We start from the raw sequence: 19,535 nt of genomic DNA, 5'->3' as shown, positions 1-19,535 counted from the left end.
GTAAGGAAAAAGGTTACATGATTGATCGTGGTAGTTCCATAATCTATTTGTGGGTGCTCTCTTCAATTTTTCATTGAAAGCTCTAAATTGTTGTGTTTCTTTCATGTGAAGTTCCTACACAGAAAACATAGAACATAAAAGCAAATAATAATCTATTGTTAAAATAACAAAGTTATCCTAATATAAATTACAATCCTTTAGAAAGGAAGAATTCGTAGCTCAATCATCTTCCTCCTACTCAAAATATATCCCCTCTCATTCCTTTTCTCCTTCCTCACCCTCGCTCTTTTCCTCTTCTTCTTGCTCAAGATACACTGGGCCAAACATATTCTGCGAATAATTGAGTACTCTAATGTTATTCTGCTGTGTGAATTCTTGAAAAGTTGGGCCCGAATCTTGCATCCAGTGTATCATCCAATCTAAATTTGGATGACTACTCTCGACAATTTTTTTAAGTTATCATTTTTTCTCTCCTTTGTGATGAAGATGAAGTAGTCGTCTTCTCTTGTTGTCGTTTGTTCCAGTCTCTTGCTTATTTTGTACGAAGCTCTGTGCACTGCATATACAGTGTGTCTCTTATTATGCTCTTGGACAGCTTGATAGATTGCTTAGTGGACGCCATTAGGACTTTTTCTCTTTTGCACAAGGCCATCACTAAGTGGGGAAAGAATATCCCTACTTTTTGAGCTGCTGACGCACCGTTTCATATATTGATATATCCATGTTTTGATGCATACCTGTTTTTTCTTCAAAATAGCATAAAGTAAAATTGCTCGAAAAGTCTTCGTATTAGAGACATTTAAAGCATGAACAGCTTGTGTGCACAAGAATTGTATCCATATTTTGGCTACTAGAAACATAATTTCCTAGTTAAAAGACTTGGGGATATAAGTACCCGAGCCACACTTCCATTTGCCCCTACCCTCTATTTAGTAATTTATAACATTATCCATATTTATGTCTTTAAAGTATTCCAAATTAATTTCTTCTACAAAATCCTTTTTATAATATGGAGCATTATAAAATTCACAAATAACTCAAAGGGTGACTTGCACTTTTTTCCCTCGTACGGGTACCATTTCCCACATGGTACCTCTGTTCTCTTAGACTCTTAGTCCCTAAAAGATGCATACAATTCTTATACTATCGGGACAACGACAGGGTCTTTAGGGAATATGCAAAAACATTCTCATTTATGATATCAGGCCAGAGGCCATATTTCTTGACATAGAACCATTGATGGCTCAAATCCCCGTTCTTGAATAAACGTCTTTTCTTGAAGTTCTAAAAAGAATTTTTCAACATTTGGGTTTGGAAATTTTGAGGGATTTGCAACCACTAGTGGTTTGGGTTCACTAATTCTTCTAGATTTTCTAGTAGGCATTTTCAAAAATCTTTTAACTAGAAGACTAATCGAACTCAAACAATATGTTTCAAAGTAATCAAGGAGTAATGCAATGGAAAAGTAATGTTAGGAACCCTTAAACTTAATTTAGAAGTTCATGATTCCTTGCTAAAGCTTGTTGCAAACTCCTTGTTAATGTGGAATATTTAACTTGCACCAAATGAAATTACAATGAAGGGGAAAAAATTGCAGCAAAATAGGAAGAGAAGAAAAATAGGGATTTTAGGGGTTTTAAGGATTTAAGAGGTTTTTCAAAGAGTTTTAAAGTTAAAGAGAGTCTAAAAACAAGTTAAAAGTGTTTTAGGTTTAAAATTTTTGTATTTCTAAGTTAAAAATTGGGTTAAACAAGGTTATAAACTGACGGGTTGCATGATGGGTCGGGCTGACCCTACAGAAAGTTGCAGCAATGTCACGACATCGGGGTTCGATGTCGCAACTCACTCTAAAATTTTGGAATCTTGGGTATATTGTCTTCTGTGTTGCGACATTGAGATGGATTTCTCAATTTCACTGATTCTAGATGTGGTATTACGACACCGACTCTGTTTTAACCCAAATTTCCAATTTTCAAAGTGCCTCGAGTTTTCTTAAAAATATACAATAATATGCATAAGGTTAAAGTTTTATTAAAAATATGTTAGGTTTAGCTATCGGATTCATCCGTCAGCTCGATTAGCATGCCTGTGGATGCTCTATCTGTTTTATTTCTATCAGTGTTTGTCCAGCATCCATCAAGCCATTCCATCTTCTTACACTTGTGTCGCTCTTTTAACTTTGAGGGAACCTGTCGAGATATAATCGCTCTACATGAAGTGCTTATGTTAAATTGCTCTCCTGTTTTAATTTTCCTACACCTAGACATGATTTATTTTAGGTATTTGGCATACTTAGGGATTTTCTCAAATAAATCAATTAAAGGCAAGTTAACGTTTAACGTTTCGAATAAGTTCAGAAAATTTACAAATTCATCCTCATCCCATCTTTGTTTTTCCTCCAACAGTGAAGGGAATGGTACTTTATTAATTGCAAGTTCCTTGACTGGCTCTTTCTCTAGCTCGGCTACTTCTTCTGGTCCTATTTCCTTCTCAGCTTCTTGGGGGTTCTTTTGAAGATATTCAGAATCCTATTTGTTTTCCTCATGAGTTGGTTTTTCTGGGATACTCAATACTTGACCCGAACGAAACCCTATTGCCTTCACATGCTCCTTCCCCTCTCTCCGACGATTATTTTCTGTGTTACTCAGGATTTTCGTGCCAATTTGCCTTTTGATATCTCCCCTCATTCTCATTAAATGGTTTATCTAATCTTCGAGCTTAGTCAATTTTCTTGGCGTACTAGTACACTCAAACTGTACTTGTTTCACTTCCGTCCTTATTGGCTGCATCTCACCCTTAATCCGGTCCAAGCGTTGACCACATACAGTATGGTCATTCGGGTTGGACCTTTCCTAAGGCTTCTGTAAATAAGGAGGTTGATAATTAGTAATTTTAACTTGGTTAGAGTTATTACCTCCTCTCTGGTTTCTGCCCCATATTAGGTTTGGGTGGTCTCTCCATCTGGGATTATAAGTATTTGAATAATGGTTTCCAACCCTATTTCTAATGTAGTTCATATCCTCAGTTAGATTATTGATATAATGGAAGAGAGGTTTATTTCCCCTCATATATAGACGATGCACTGGTTGAAGACTCGATACAGTTAAGTCTGTCTACAATCTATTGGCATCTGTCGTCCTTCTAAATAGCCTTGGCCGTAGATGGTTTTTGGCGATATGTGTAGCATTCGGTTGGCCAATGGTAGGAATTCATTGCCATGTTCTGTAACACCCCAAACCCGGCCTAGAAGTTATGGCCGAATCTTGCGTGTCACATTGAAGTGTCGTTTGTAAATTTGTCTTGTTGGAAAAAAAATGTTTCTAAGCTTAAAACATCTTTAGTATTATTTAACAATCATCTAGTTAAAACGTTTGCCTTATTATCTGCTACTGTTATAATAGTTGTTTTTAAAACGCGGAAGGATTTGAAAACTCCAATCATTTAAAGTTCGTGACTTAGAAAATAGTATTATTTTGAAAATTTGTCTTCCCTAAACTAGCAATTTAAAGTAAATAAGCAAAAGCCCAATTAAAAATTTAAACAAACTTAAAAGGCCCTTATTACATGAACAAACCCAACACAAACTTTAAATTTAAATAAAAACTAGTAATAAACAGTTGCAGTAGTGTGGCCACCTCTAAGTCCCTCACAGCACCAAATCGCCTATGGCCGAGGATTTCATGTAAGTAAATAAAAGAAAGGGTGAGTTTACGAAAACTCAGTGTGTAATCCCCTATCAGTCATTCAGTAAACAACATATAGTAACAGTATGGGCCTGAGCCCTATTCAGTGACAGTACAGTGTGCGCCTTAGCCCAATACAGAATCAGTGTGGGCCTTAGCCCAATATAGTAACAGTGTTGTGCAATAATGAAACCTATCCCAATCCAACCAACACACCACTCCGTACCACCAACACACCATGTGGGGATAAAATCGACCCACCCAACCAACACACTAATATCGCAGCAAAGCTGCCAGTAATAGCATCGTAGCAGAGCTGCCAATATCAGTATCGCAGCAAAGCTGCCAGTAACAGTATATGTGGTAAAGCCACCAGTAGGTCTACAGTCGTCTTGGGCGACCCGTGCAACCTTAACAGTATAGTACACTTCCTCCAAATATAACAACCCAACCCCATGCAACATGTCGTGACATAATATCATATGTCTATGCAAAATGTCATGCTCAATCATAGTCTTACATATCATAGAGCAAATCTGTCATACATAACATAAGCCTATAACAGTCATTTTATCTCCTAGGGGTATAACAGTCATTTTACCCTATGGGGTATTTCGTTCATTTTACCCTATAGGGGTATTTCAGACATTTTACCCTCTGGGGGTATTTCGGTCATTTTATCTTATGGGAGTATTTTGGTCATTTTACCCTATAAGGGTATTTCGGTCATTTTACCCTATGGGTGTATTTTGGTCATGTTACCCTATAGAGGTATTTCAGTCATTTTACCCTATGAGGGTATTTCGATCATTTTACCCTATGGGGGTATTTAGGTCATTTTAACTTATGAGGGCATTTTGGTCATTTTACCCTATAAGGGTATTTCAATCATTTTACCCTATAGGGGTATTTCGGTTATTTTCATCTATTAGGGGTAAAATAGTCATTTTACCCTTTAGGGGTATTTTGGTCATTTTACCTATTTTGGGGTCTCCGTGCAGATATCGACCTCTCGGAAGGTCCGCAGTCGCCTCGAGTGACTCAGGTAACCTAAATGGTCATAACATTATAAATGGGCCCAAGGCCCATTACTCAGCCCAAGTGGGCCCACACTCTCGTGCGGCCCATTTATCCCAGATTCTGTTACGGCTATGAGATCTACATAGCCCAGTCCAGTATTTTTCACAACTCGTGGATTTCATCCGTGTGAGGCCTACAAGCCCATTGGGCCCACACAGCCCATTTCGGCTCAACGTGGCCCATTTTAGCCTAAGCCCACGAGAATGCTCATGGTGCCCTCTATAGTCAAGCATCATGTTTTGTGGGCTCGGATTACCCCACGAGCTTTCGTACGCTCATGTGACCTCGAACGCTATCATTTTCAGCTTTTCGATTTTTGCCGATTTGTAGTTAATGGGGTGTGATTACACACACTTCTTGGTATTTCATCGATATCGTTTATAGAGTGCTGTTAGACACCTGATGTGGTTTGATGCCGAAACACCTATTCAGTCACTCAATTAACACCTATTCGCAACCCCAGCGAGACGAGCAACCTTTAACAACAACAAAAGTCCTTACCTTCGACTAAACATTGGCGATTCCACACGCGATGTCTCCGTTAGGCAAGAACTCCAGTCACTTAATCTTCTCCTAACACAAGACAACCCCTTTAGTAACGATTACCAGAACCTAAATTTCAATCACGTTACCTAAACTTACCAGAACACACACCAAGAACACCAACAGCAATTGAGCCACACCGAACCGAAAAGTGCCAAAGACGAAAGAGAGGAAAAGAGAAAGGAAAATCAGCAAAAAGAAAATCGACAGGGGATTGGGAGAATTGAAATGTCTAAAATTTTGGAAAGGAACTGAAAAAGAATTGAAAAGAAAATAAAAATCCCAATTGATAACCCTTAAATCCCTTAATTTTCTGCTATTATCACTCCACAACAGCAACCTCCCCAAATCTCAATATTCTCTCCTCAAATCTCTCCAAATATCCCTCCTCAATTATCTCTATGACTAGTTCAAACTCCATTTAGCAGTATTTTAATCCAACTCCACTACCTACACAGCTCAAGCAGCAAAATAAATACTCCATTGTGCAACACAAGACTTGAACCTCAGACCTCACAGTTACCCAACACACCACCTTGCCACTTGACCACAAGTTATTTTTGTGTTATATTTTAACCACAATAATTTAAGAACCTACTATCTAGATCCAAGGATTTTATTCACTTAAAATAAAAATTTTGCATAAGCCAAAGCTTAAACCCCTGACTTCTCAGACACTTCCAAACACTCTTAAATCACTTAACCACTGAAGCAGACATTCATTTATGTCACTTCCTTGCACAACTAAGTATTTATATCCAGTTCCTAACTGTTCCCTTGCTCAAAACCTATTTCTTCTAGGCCCAAAATTTGGGGTGTTACATGTTCTCTATCAATTCATATGTTTCTCCATAAGTCTTATTCATTAAGGCTCCTCTTGCGACTCCATCAAGTCCTGACCGTGCATCTCCATCCAACCCATTATAGAACATTTGCAGTCGTAACCACTCGAGTAATTCATGATGTGGGCATCTCTAAATAAAAATTTTAAAACACCCCCAGGCTTCATGAAAAATTTCTCTTTCTAACTGTTTGAACGTTGCAATCTCCTCTTCAGTTGGACCGTCTTGTTGATAGGGAAGAAATTTTGTAAGAATTTTCCTGCGAATTCATCCCATGTCGTGATAGATCCTGTTGTCTGTGAATCTAACCAAGAGAAAGCGTTATCTATTTAGAAGAAGGGGAACAACTAAAGACAAATAGCATCATCAGTGACCCCATTATATTTAAAAGTATCAAAAAGTTGAAGAAACCGCTTTAGATGTTGATTCGTCCTCTGTCATTATGCCTGTAAATTTCAAATTATTCTGGATCATTTGGATCATTACTAGTTTGATCTCAAAATTATTAGTTGTGATGGTTGACCTTGTTGCACACCATAGGTATATTTGCGGGTAGTTGTGGTGGTGGTTGTAAGCCTTGTGGGTTATTGTTGTTAATTTCATTGAACAACAGGTTATCTCATGGTGCTAAATTGCCTACAGCAGGTGGTGGGTTCTGCATCTACTGTTGTTGTTGTTACTGTCGGTGATTCTTACGGATTATTCTTTCTAGATCAGTGGCTGGCTCTATAGGCGTTCCCTTACTACGAGTCATACACTGAAACCAAAAAGCAAAATAAAAATGTTAGTAAAAGTAAAAATTGTATATATAATTTAAAATTTTCCTAATTACTCTAATAAATAAAAAAATTAAAATCAATAAAAAATTAAAATCAATCTAATGATGTTGCCTCCCTAGAAACGAAGCCAACAACTTACCCGCCTCCAGATGTACCAACGTCCAGAGTAAGGATACGACACAAAAGATATATAAATAAAAAATAGAAATAACAAAAATCTAAAAATAAAGAACTTCAGAAAACTTAATTTATAGACTTTAATCAATTCTAGGCATGGGTGATTAGTTTGCTTTGGTGGTCATAACTAATTCCTATTTTGAGTTTTTACACAATCAACTACCCATTACCCTAGCAGGATCTCTCGATCTTTCACTAAACTAATGAGTTGACAAGAACTACTTATCTCTTGACCTCAAAGTCCAGACCAATTTAGGGTTAAGGTGTTCGCGGATAGGCCACACCAATTTTGGGTAATTCCCACCTAAATGACTTCCTAGGGTCGTCAAGCCTAGGGTTTATGTTCTTCCTCTCCCAAACAGTTGATCCACTAAGAAAACCCTACATATGAATCAATTAATCAAACCTCCACTTGCTAATCCACCGTAAGAGGATTAGTTCCTCATAGATCTCATGAACATAATAAACTTGAATATATATATAAACATCAATAACAAATAAAGAATAGAGTTCACAAAATCTTATTTGTATTTGATAGATGAGGCGTAGAAAATCCACTAGCAGTTGATCGCGTTTACAAACCATGTTCTCTGAAGAACACAAAGATAACAGAACTAAAAATAAACCTAAGCCTAAAACTAAGAATTGAGATTATAAAGAAAAAATTAAGTCTAAAAATTTGTCCGTAGCAGTGCTAAATGAGCCTATTTTATAGAGTTAGAATTGTCGTAGTCCTTAACCCTAGGTCATTTGATGCTCATATGTTAAATATTTGATTGTGCAGAACAAAAATCCCTTGGCTCATAAATATTTCCCGTACAGGACTGATGTCACAACACCCTAGTGCGTGTGTCTTGACATCGAAGGCAATATGCTTAGGTTTAGGGTTGCTTCAGGGGTGCGTCGTGAAATCCCATGGTTGTGTCGTGACACCAAAGGAAGTCTCGATATTCTTGCATTTTGCTCCCTATGTTGCGACACCAAATTTCCCGTGTTGCAACACAGCGACCAATATTGAGTTTATACACCCTCTGATGGTCTCTTGCATACTCACTAAGTATATTAGCTCACCTTTAGGCCTCATTCGGCCCCTAAGGTCGATAAAAGACTCATAATACACTTTTTTATTACATTTAGACTAAACTATGAAAACTTAATTAAAACATAATGAAAATGCTCGTATTCAAGCTCCTTAAGTGTGAAAACTAGTTTAATCTACTACAATCTCAGACCATGCTCATAAACATCCTTAGACTTAGATTGAACTCAGTGTAGATCATACATGTAGCACAACAATAGCAAAGCACCTAAAAAAATGCAGTATAGAAACTCACTTGCTATTCTTCTTCCTTGCCAGCTTAGCTTTTTCAAACACCAGAGCCTCCTTCATCCTGGAAGCTAAGCATGACAACCATAATACAAATTAAACCAAAGACATTCATACTTTAGATACTAGTTTCCAATAACGTGCAAAAACCTTTCAAAGTTTTCCCAAAAATCCTTAACTTCCTTCTCTTTTCCTCAAATCAATCAAGGTAGAAAGGTTAAGAATCTAACCAGTTTACACGATTCTCTACTGTTACACATCAAACTCTGATTTCATCTCCCCATGCAGAGCTTTCCATTAAACTCTCTCTCTCTTTTGGAGTAGACTCAAGAAGAAGATGAAGATGGTGAAACAGAAATAAGAAGAATTCCCTTGCAGCAGGACATTTCTCTCATATATATAACCCCCACACACGATCACCAATGACACAATTCTAAACCATTAGTTGCTAATCATTATGCCCCCACTAAGGAACTAACCAGTTCTAACTTAATTGAACTAGAAATGAAACTCAACTATTCACCATTCAGTCACCAAATTCTTCAGATTTTATGATAGAGCCTGCTAAACCAACTTTTCCTTCAATTAAGACCTTACTTACTCTTAATATCGGGTCTTGTTAAAAATTGGGTGTGACATTTTATCAAACTTTTATTATTTCTCTCCTCTTGATGTTGGGAAAACTTGTCAAATCAAAGTTGTAATCACCAAATCATGTTATAATTGAATATCCAATTTATTCTACACATTTAATAATACAATGTGACTTATAACTAATGTATGTTCCTAACATTCTTTGAATACCTATTTTGTGCATTATGGTAGAGCAACTTAAACATATATCACACATTCAAAATTTCTAAAATGGGTTGTATTTAAGTCCTGACCAAAAGCCAATTTTAATGGGGAGTATTTATCAAAACTTACTAGCATGGTGCGTACAAGTGTCGATTCATATAAAATATCATATCCTTACACATATATACAAAAACTTTTATTATAAAAAAATATGATTTAGCTGCTAAATGAAGATATTTAATTATTAATTCTGCTAAACCATTTTCACTATCAATTTAACATACATGATCATTAAAAGTCTGACAAATTAACTCACAATCATTAGCAAGAATTGTCTCAATTGCATAATTTAAAAGTTTTGTTCTTAAACAATTCATTAAACAAGTACTCTTGCAAATAGTAGGTTGTGATTTGATAATTCACATGTGATTATCTTGTACACGTATCTACTAAAATTATATCAAAACATTTCACTTTCCGGATAAATGAGCCCATATTTCTTTCAGAAATGTAAGAGATCAATCTCAACTTTTGCTAGTGAGGTTTTAATAAATCATCTTCTTTGAGAACAATCAGCACATGATAATTCCTTAAGATGAATCATCTTTAGGTTCTTGAATAAATATCTATTTAAATTCTCATCTTGTCACATTATTATTGATTGGGATTGTCTAACCCATCATGTAAACTAATAAATATATTTGGACTAGTAAACTTCTGGTTTACTGTGCATGTGATCAATATTAATGTAAACTTCTGGTTCTTACCATCAGATGTGATCAAACAAACAAATATACTAGCATTGTATCAAATAAAAAACCAAATTAATAAGTTTAGAGATAGATAAAGGTCATTTTTGAAGCATCCAAACTCAATATAATAAAATAAAAGCCCTTTATTGCAAATAAAATTTATCAATTTTCAAAATGTGCACAAACAAATATTTCCTTTTCATTTGCATATACATATGCTAAATTAAGCAAAGTGCATAATCATACCATAAATGCACTCAACATAATTCTCTTATCGTTAGTCTTTACATTCATTTTTCCACATCTGGTGGTGAGAAGAATTATTATAACCACCTTTGTTATGATTATTATAAAACCACTTACTACATCCACTTCAAAGATTACATCTTTATATATTGTTATATTTGCTAAAGGGAATGGAACAGATCTTAATACAATGGGCTTTATAATTTTTCATTTAATTGGTTGTTATTGAATCCAACCACTAGTAAACATGATATTAATTCATAATACATCTTAAAATATTTTTCACAATATTGCTATTGCAAGAGCACATTTGAAGCATGAGAAGTTAAAAAGAAAATCTCTAATGCAACACCCTTTGCCCGACTCGATCGTCAGGTCCGAGCTATAGGATACCACACCCGTTGCTGGAGTGACTATCGTCAAAATACACTAAATATATCATTCAAACATTCATTCATAAATTAAGAATATTCATAATATGATACACAAACTTTTTTGAGTTTTAATCGAGATTATGAAAGCTCTTTTGCTAACCCGAGAATGAAATAAGACCAAATTGCAAAGTATCAAAATTTCAGGACCAAAAACTAGACGTCATCACTTCCACATCATGATGTTTCCAAATAGTTTGTTACGTCACAATTTTAGGCCACTCAACGTCACGATGACTGCCTCCAAACATGCGAACATTTAAAGTAAAAATTGTGAAAATAAAAATATATAAAATCAGGGCAATATCTGCAAGCGAACAAGTCAAATTGTAATATAGTTAGTGTTACAACAGAACACTGGCAAGTATTCCAAGGATCATACCCAAGGGAGTTGAAATAAATCTAAATATATTATCTACACTAGCAGGTCTAAACAATAATCACTAAAAATCATATTATGAAAATCAACATTAAAGATTAAGATTGTAAAATAAAAATGAAACTACTAAAACAAATTTAACAAACAAAAATCTCTCAATTAACAAGCAGCAGATTAACTCGCTTCATTGGTTGCAATTAACTTCAGAATTAGGGTTTTATTAGAAAATTAGTTATTAACTAACAAATATTATCTTTCGACCTCTACTACTTAACTAATCGACCAGTACACGCTTATCTCTTAACCTCACTTTCCTGACTGGGATAAATCCATGATTTACTTGGTAAACTTATCTCTCGACCTCATTTATCCTAGATTACTTACTAGGGTTATCAATCCTAGGGTTTAAACACACGTGAATTTATATCAACTAACTCTATTGAAAAAAACCCTAATTCCTTCATTAATCATTCCCACATCCGCTCATCGCATTGACTTAAAAATCACCTTTTCCACAATCAAATTAATCATGCAATAATGCAAACTATCGTAAAAGAGAAAGAGATAGAAATTGTCTATTTGGTAAACTTGACGAGCTCAGAATCTCTAAATCCTTTAACAGTATTGAGATCTTGTCGGTTGCAAACAAGAAGTGAAAGAAAAGTATTCAAATAATTAATAAATAAGACTTGGACTCAAATTGAATCGAATTCGAAGAACAAGAAAAATAAATTGTTTTTGAAAATAAACTAAAACTGAATAAAAATCATAATCTATTAACTAAAACCCTAAAATAGCTTGGCAAAAGCTCATCAAGCTTTCCATCAACTTAACTATTTATAGACAGAGTTTAGTAGCCCTGATTACGTCAAATACAAGCCTTAATCAAATCAAATATGAGTTTTACAGACATAAACACCCTTACATAATTTTTGCTCCACGTCGCACTGTGTTGCGACACAGGTGTGTCATGAAACAATTTCGAGTATAAAATTCTGAATTGGATCGATTATGTTGCGACTTTGAAAGCTTGTGTTGTGACTCGACTGTCATCCATGATACTTTTGGGCCTCAAAATAAGTATCTTGCACACTCAATGAAAGTGTTAAAACTACCTTAATGCTGATATTGGCCCAATAAGTCAACTAACTCGAAATAATGCGTAAAAATACTTATTTTGCAATAATTTGAATTTAAGCTACGAAATGTGAAAATGAAATAAAAGACATTAAAATGACTGAAAAAATCTTATTAAGTGTCGAAAAGTACTTAAATTGCCACTATGATTTGTGGCAGATCACACGACATCTCATACTGTCATCTGGAGTTGCGACATGGAAATATAGTCGTTGGGACGAGGACTCTATTTTTGGAAAAAAAAATAGGTCTTTTAGTACTTATTTCATGTTAAGATTTCCAACTTTGAGTTTGGTGTATAATTGCATAACCTTACCTGCATAAACCCAACAAAATTTCATGCCAAAACTTTGCATTTAGACAATTTCAATCATCCAATCCAATATAACTTCTAAATGACATCAAAACTTGCCAATTCAATTTGCTCAAACTCGACCTAATCAATCATGGTTTTAGTCATTTAATACCATCATTTTACCTATACCAATTCATACTCAAGCATACCATTTTAATGTCATTCACAATGTCAAAACATACTACCAAAACATACATATACATATGGACATTTACCTTCTTGAAAATCAAACTTTAGATAAGGTTCAAACCATATCAAATTTTAATTTAACAAAAGCATAGCACCTATATACATGCCATAAAATTGAGCTTCAAAATGATTAAAATACTACCAAATCAATAATGGGATAGTGTGAGCTTCTCGTAGATCTAATCAACATGTTCCGCCAGTTGGCAATCTATAAGGAAAGGGAAAACAACAGGGTAAGTTTTTTGAATGCTTAGTAAGTCCATATGAAAATCACTTAACTTACCTTAGCATTATAACTATTTAAACACTCAAATATATTGATATTCTATATGGCATCCTTTGCCATCCTTATTTTATAATATGCATATCAATAATACAACAAATAAGTTAGTTCTCTAACATATCAAGAATTTATAATATCAATCAGACATACATGTACAACATTTCAATATAGCATCATATATCATCTAATTCATATTTGATTTGAACTCATATATAGTTCGATTCATATTCAAATCATTTCCACAATTTCATTTATGTTACGTTACCAATTTCTTGCCCGATAAAACATTAGTAAATCAAAGTCAGATACACATGACTATAATGCTCACATAAGCTGACAGTGATTAGGGTTCCTTCGGTTATTTAAAATCTATAGATATAAAATTTTACAACTTTTATAATTTAGTCCTTATACCTTAATTAACTATCCAATTGACAAAATTAAGGCACTAAAATTTAATTAATCTTTATACTAACCTCGTAAATATTAAATATTAATCATTATGGACTCGAACATCAGAAATGGGGTTCCAAAATTTTTGTTTCCAGCACTACTAAAAAATGGATTGTTACATCTAACAAATTCTCATTAGTAATATTCTCACATAATTTTAATTGTGAACTTATCCTAAATACTATAGAGTTATAGTCACAATTTTTAAATTTTGCAACTTCAGGTGCATCCAACTATAATGAGCTTTAGATAGAATTATCATATTCTAAAGGTCATATCTTTCTTTTAAGTTATTCCACAATTTAAGTGGGTCTTTCATAGTCAAATATTTTGCTTTTAACCCTTCATGGGGGTGATGAAGAAAGAAGACAACAGAGATAATAACAGTTAATTTAACAGTCGTCAATCAAGGCTTTAAGCATAAGTATCATGCACTCAATAATTGAATATTTCTCTATCCTTTTCAAAACCAAAACAGGTAGATATTCATAGCAAGAGAGCTTCATACCAAACATATAGTGAATATCTTCTAAAACCAATGCATTAATCATAAAAAATTTTATTCTTTTCAAATATCAATATATTAGCTCTTTTGGAGCATTCAACTAATGTTGTACCACCCAATATTACATTAATATTGGTTTACTTCAATATTGAGACTGACTAAAACATAATGCAATATCACAAATTTTGTTCCTTCAAATATTGATATATTAGCTTTTCTGGAGCTTTCAACTAATTTTGTAATAAAAATATTAGCATGTTTCATTACCATATTGAACATTAGTAATGTAACGACCCGATAATTAAGGGTGACAAAAAGTTAGGTTTGGGACTCCATTCCTGTAAAACGAACCCATAGATATTTTTATTAAATATTTATGAGGTTAGTTTAGTAGTGAATTGGACTTTGGTTAAATAATTTTCTTGAAATTATGAATTATTCAGTAAAAAGACTAAATCGTGAAAGGGTCAAAAATTGAATTATAGATTAAAATTAATTAAAGGGCTAAAAAAGTAAATATACATTTATTTATGTTATAGTGGACTGTCATTAATGGTGTGTATTATATATATTAACTTAATATATGTATGTTATCATCATAACTAATATGAACTTAATGTATATATATTATATAATAATAGTGGTAGTAGGTGGAAATAAAAAACCAAAAATATCATTTCTTTCTTTTATTTCACATGCAAACCGAATAGGGAAAGAAGAAAAGAAGTAATGCACCGCTTAAGGGGTTTGGAGTTCAATGCAAAACTGGTTAGTGCAATTTAGTCATTTTCTTATCATTTTTATATTTTTGGAATCCCGATACCTAGAGCGCATGTCCTATTTTTTGATACTGCTTAAGATTGATGATGTTACAATTTTTGATTAGTTAGAGTTTTTGGGATTAAATTGATAGATTTTTAAGTTAAAAGTGGAAAAGGACTTAATAGTGAAGTTAATTGTTGATTTTGAGTAATAGGGACTAAATTGTGAAAATTTCAAAATTAAGGGGTAGAATTGAAAATAGGGAGCTAAATTTAACTTAGAGTGAAATTAGTATAAAAATTTGAGGTTAAATGTGGAGATTAAAATTAGTCTCGATTTAGGGACTAAATTGAAGAATAAACAAAATATAGTAGAAAAAATTGAAATTATTGTGAATTGAGTGGTATGTTATTAATTTATTTAAATTATTTTTTCCATAGCAAACTTCATTCTCGAATCCTCGAGTAAGAAGGAGAAAGACAAGGTCGACATCGAGTAGCTCGGAATATACAGTTTGTGTTTCTATAATCCGAATTAAATTACAAATTATTGTATTTTGAATTGTTTGCATATGGTAAGTAATTAGGCTGATAACTCTTGTATTTTGGCCAAATTGAATCAATTGATGATTACAATGAACAAATTATTTGTATCAAGAAATGTGGTATTCTTATGAATATATGTATTGAGAAATTATAGTTGTTGTCGAATTTAGTATATACTTATACGTATGATGATGTACATATGTGAAATTGGATGTATTAAAAGTGAAATGAAACCCTATTAACTATTTTGGGCTAAGTCAGATATAGATGGCATGTCATAGGATAGGAAGAGTTCAAGGATTTCTTCGACCTCGAGTCGATGAGGCATTAGGTGCCAATTTACTTCGGTTTAACCGATGAGATACTAGGTGTCAACTTATATAGCGCTGGGCTTAGTTATTACTTTAGATTTATCCAATGAGCCACTGGGTGCCAAACTAGTGTGTTGGTTGGATCCGTGTATCCATCCGAGTCCAAATCGTGTTAATAGGGGAAATTAAATAATAAAATTTATGTGTTGATATTGAGATGGCAAGGATGAGAGATGGATATGGGATGAGAAATGGAATATGAAATGATGAAATGGGAAATAAGTATTGAAATGAATTCATGTATTGAACAAAAAAAAATGAATCATGTCATTGCATGAGTTGAATTACCAAATGCTATATATATGAAATGTCATTGGTATGTACTTGAACGTGTGGAATCTAGAGGATGTAAATAAAGAATGAGTAAATTTGTATTATTGATTTGATACATATGTTTATAACATTACTTGTTACGTTTCTTACACTTTAACTACTCATATCAAGTTTAAATTGTTCAGATTATAGAAATGCCACTGAGTTATACTCAGTGTACGATTTGTCTTCCGTGCATAGGTTAGGTACTTTTCAGCTTACTATTGACTCAACATCCAACAACGAATCCCGCGCTCAAGTGTGGTGATGTTCTATTTTGTAATGACATATACCTAGGAGGTCTTTGGTTGATGTTGTTGATAATGTGATGATATTTTGGTTTTCAAGTAAAATGAATGGTTATTTAGATATATATGGTTATTGTTTGAGGCTATGTTTTGGTATAATAACCTAGCTTAATGTGTTGGTATATGTTTTAGTTTAAAGTTTGGTAGCCTAAGTAGCTAAATGTTAGTCCAATTTTGGTAAATTTGGAATGAATGAAAGTTCTAAATGGTTGATGCTTTATTAATATGTTTGATGATATAAAATGTGATACCAATAATGATACATTGGATAGGCATATTAGATGAATGTTTTGGCATATTTTGAGCATGTTTAATTGTGATTTGAATAGGTTAAATGACTAGTGAATTGGTTGCTTAGTGTCCAAGTAAGCATGATATGGTAAACTTGAGTTTTAAGGCGCATTTAGGTACACACAGCCTAAGACACGGTTTGTCACACGGTCGTGTGTCTTGTTAAATTGAGTGTAGGTTTCACACGGCCTGTGATATGGCCGTTTGACCCAAGTCAGTGAGTTACACGAGCAGAGATACGAACTGGGACATGGCCGTGTGTACCAACTTCGAAAGTCACACAGTTTGGGGCGTTCCACACGGCCGTGTGACCCTTATTTCTAAAATTTTTAAAATTTTCCCCAAACCCTTTTGAATTGTTTCAAATTAGCCCCTATTTGTTTTTAGACTATTTTAGGGTCCTGTAGACTCGTATTAAGGACTATAATAGTAATTTTTATTCTGATTTGGAATGATATCGCAAACCTAAGCTAGGTGAAGTAGGTCATTGTACTAATATCATCGAAGGTAGTAGTCGGAGTATGGTCCAATACTCTTATACTAATAATTGGAATAGCATTGTTATGTATCCAACTTCTAGCTTTCAAAAGGGAATAAATAGTGATAAGAGTGTAGACAATGGAATACCAAATTTAGCATTGCATAGCATAATTCGTTATTCGATTGTATAAGACTCTAGTTTGAAAGTATTAGATTGTCATGATCTACCTATATAATAAATGATAATAGTTAGCTTGTACCATTTCTTATGATGTAATTAAATGTTTTGATTTGTTAGTAATGCTCGTGACCCTAATCTGACGATGGAGAGGGGTTAGGGGTGTTACAAATAACAATATATTAACTTTTATAAAACCTTAAATTAATTGTTTGCCACCAATAATTTTTTGTATACTATTGTATTATCTAAGAGACATATGTTTCCTTCCTTTTAAGGAATATTAATAGATTGAATAAAATATTCAAGTGTACGATTGGTACATGAACAATTCTATACCATATTTGATAACAAATGTTATCTCAACTCTTTGAACGATTATCTTAAGAACTCTTATTGTTCTCTTTGAAATTGTTGCATCATCTAAGAGAAACTTATTTCTCCTTTTATCCGACTGCTATTAATTTCATCAATAGCAAAATATCATCAAGTACGAAAGGCACTTAAAAATAAATAGAAATGGCAAAAAGTCATTCTAAACTTTTGTAATGGTGGCATGACCATTTTTATTGTTCGTTTTTTTTAATGGTCGAACCAGTTTCTTTATATGAAGAAAACTTCCTTTTATATATATAAATAAGGGAAATTGCTTTTTAATAACCTTAATGAGTTTAGGTTTTACCCTCATAGAGGAAAATCAGATTTGACTCGATCCAATATTTCGAACAAAATATAATCTTAAAAAGAAAATTTAAGAAAATTAGAAACATACTGAATATCAATTTGGTTAGATATATTACTTTGTGCAATTTTGAAAAACATATGAAAATTTGATATGGTGATTGGTTAAAGATATATTTGTGTATATATATACAACTTATGTCGGTGGTGTGGGGAAGTTCGTTCATTGACATCTTTCTCTAAAATTTAGGCAGTTTATCAATTTGTAAATTCTTGGCATCAATATTTTTTTTTTCATTTGTTGTGTTACCCAACTTTTCTTTTAAAGAGATCTTGTTGAAACTAAGATTTCACCATCCTTGTCAAAATAGAAATTTTCATAATCCTTGAAACAACACGAAAATAAAATAAGTTAATAAAAATAATTATAATTAATCATGAATTAACTAATAAAAAATAATATAAAACATTAAATAAAAGAAACTTTCTACAAAAACTTTGCATCTTGTGTTTAAGACTTCGGAGAAAAAAATTTATCTTCGATCCTCGAATGAATAATCTCATCAGATATAGATAAATTTTTATAAACTTCTTGGCACATGGATAAAGGCGTTAGGCCTCTAGAAGGTTATTGGTTGGATTTTTTCCTTGATGGTTTTTCTTTCTTTTTTCTCTGATGCCGATCAATTTAATAGTTAAGTGATTAAATCAAAAGGATTTAAACTCAAGGCTTGGATTCAAGTTTTGGTTGGGACAAAAACTTTTCTTTCAGAATTTTTGTTTATTTGGGGAAAAGTGTGTGGGTTCCAATCTATACATAGGTTAGTATTTTTTGAGGTTACGAGAATTTAAAAATAAAAAAGTTTTGAAGATTTTTGTAAAATTTTGTAAAGTATTTTTGTAAAATTTATAAAGTGGATGTCCAACCTGTACATAGGTTAGTATTTTTTTTTGTTAGTATTATTGCCTGCCACGTAGTATTTGTAAAGTTTGGGAAAAAACATGAAATTAAAATAAGAATATAGTAAAAAATGGCTTAATAATTTCAAAAAATAAATATATAATTGAAATAAAATTATAAAAATGTTTAACTTTTATGAATTTTTTCACATGTTGCTTTTTTTTTCCATATTTTTCCTTTCCTTCCCTTTCCTCTCTTTTTCTCTTTCTTTCTTCTCCTATGAACTCCATCTCCACCACCGCTGTTGACACAAGCTGCCGCTCTCCGGCATCAAAACCTCGAGCAGAACCCATCAAAGGATATCCCGTATCTCTTTTGCAAATCTATTGGCTTGGGTTCTTCACAATCAACCCTAAATCGAGGAAATCTCAATTTAATGTTTCAAAGAAAACAATTTTTGGTCTAGCCTTGACTACTGCCCGATCATCTTGCAACCTTGATCAGGCTTTCCTTTTGTGTCAACTAAATCCTTCACTATTCAAATTGAACCACACAGAGAAAAATATCAAACTTTTGGGTTGATTGTGAAGAATCTGTTACGAACAAAAATCGGAAAGCCAAAAATAGTAGAGAAGGAAGGGAAGGAAGAGAGAAATTCTAGAGAGAAAGAAGAGAGAAGCAAAAGAAGAAGAAGAATGAGAAGGATAGAGAGAGGAATTCGTGTATAAATAATTCATAAGCCCCTTA

The 19,535-nt window shown here is 33.3% G+C and overlaps 1 non-coding gene across 1 annotated transcript; it reads left to right on the top strand.

Annotated features, from left to right (window-relative positions):
• Positions 1-6,260: 6,260 nt before the first annotated feature.
• Positions 6,261-6,365, top strand: LOC121224786 (small nucleolar RNA R71). The gene has a single exon (XR_005922531.1). It is a non-coding gene; the product is annotated as a small nucleolar RNA R71 (small nucleolar RNA).
• The last annotated feature ends 13,170 nt before the right edge of the window (positions 6,366-19,535 follow it).

This window comes from Gossypium hirsutum, chromosome D12 (assembly GCF_007990345.1).
Source record: "Gossypium hirsutum isolate 1008001.06 chromosome D12, Gossypium_hirsutum_v2.1, whole genome shotgun sequence".
In the NCBI taxonomy this organism is placed as follows: domain Eukaryota; kingdom Viridiplantae; phylum Streptophyta; class Magnoliopsida; order Malvales; family Malvaceae; genus Gossypium; species Gossypium hirsutum.
Note: the sequence above shows the minus strand (reverse complement) of the source record. Positions and strands in the feature narration are given on the sequence as shown.